The sequence below is a fragment of the Tupaia chinensis genome, unplaced genomic scaffold (assembly GCF_000334495.1).
Source record: "Tupaia chinensis unplaced genomic scaffold, TupChi_1.0 Scaffold000328_1, whole genome shotgun sequence".
NCBI lineage: Eukaryota > Metazoa > Chordata > Mammalia > Scandentia > Tupaiidae > Tupaia > Tupaia belangeri.
In genome coordinates, this window is record NW_006159822.1 from 35,325 (window position 1) to 36,418 (window position 1,094).

A 1,094-nucleotide genomic window follows, 5' to 3' on the forward strand; every position below is an offset into this window, starting at 1 on the left:
GACTGCGTGCCATGTAACCTACCTCAGAACTGAGACTGGGTGCTGAGGCAGAAATTCCATTAAACACACTCATACCAAGGGTTATGAACAACAATTCAACAGCATTTTCTGTAGGCAAAAATATGAGGCAGCAGTGAGTACCTGTGATAAATCATTCATCATATGAGAACAGAGGTTGGTATTGCAGGGCAGGGAGATCCAGTGAAAAATACAATAGCCATCGTGAGTCACAGACTGCAAATGTCTTCTGTGTAAGAATTTGTGTACACACTGGGGACTGCCTTCTCACCTGAAGGACCAAGGAACTCTGTATTAATAACAATGCACAGGATTTTCCATCATAGGACACCACCAGAGTGAGTGAAAAGATCAGGCTGGAAGGGTGGCCCAGCAGGCTCCGTGTGTGGGTCCCTAGTAGCTGGGGTTGGCTCATGGGTTGCAGTATGAGTGGGTGGGCAGCCTTCCTCCCCAGCCATTGTTGCTGTTGCTGCTGTTGTGATTGGGTGGAAGATGGCACTGGGTAGATGGAAATCCTAATGACAGTCTCCAAATTCACCTCCATCTGTACCAATGCCTCAGTATTTGAGAAAGAGATTGGTCCAGACCAGTTTCCAGTCAATGAGCACTATTTTGGGTTAGTCAGTTTTCGGAGTACCTGCTACTGCAATTCAGTTCTTCAAGCACTTTATTTTTGTCGTCCATTTCAGGAAAAAGTTCCAGTATACAAGAGTCAATCTAGAAAGGAGAACCTTCTTGCGTGCTTAGCAGATCGCTTCCATAGCATCATTACTCAAAAGAAGAAGGTTGGAGGTACCTCCTAAGATGTTCCTAACAGGGTTTCAAAAAGGGAATGAGCTTTTGTCAAATATTTGCGACAAGATGCCCATGAATTCTTAAATGACCCACTAAATACCATTCCCAATATATATATATATATTTTGGAGAGATTTTTGCTATAGGGCGCATGTGCTTGCCAAACACACAGAGAGAGAGACAGAAAGACAGAAAGTGAGAAATCACCCCCCAGGGAGGTGGCCACACCGCAATCCCTTCTCCTCCATTCTCCTCTCGGGATCTTGGGCACACACACACAC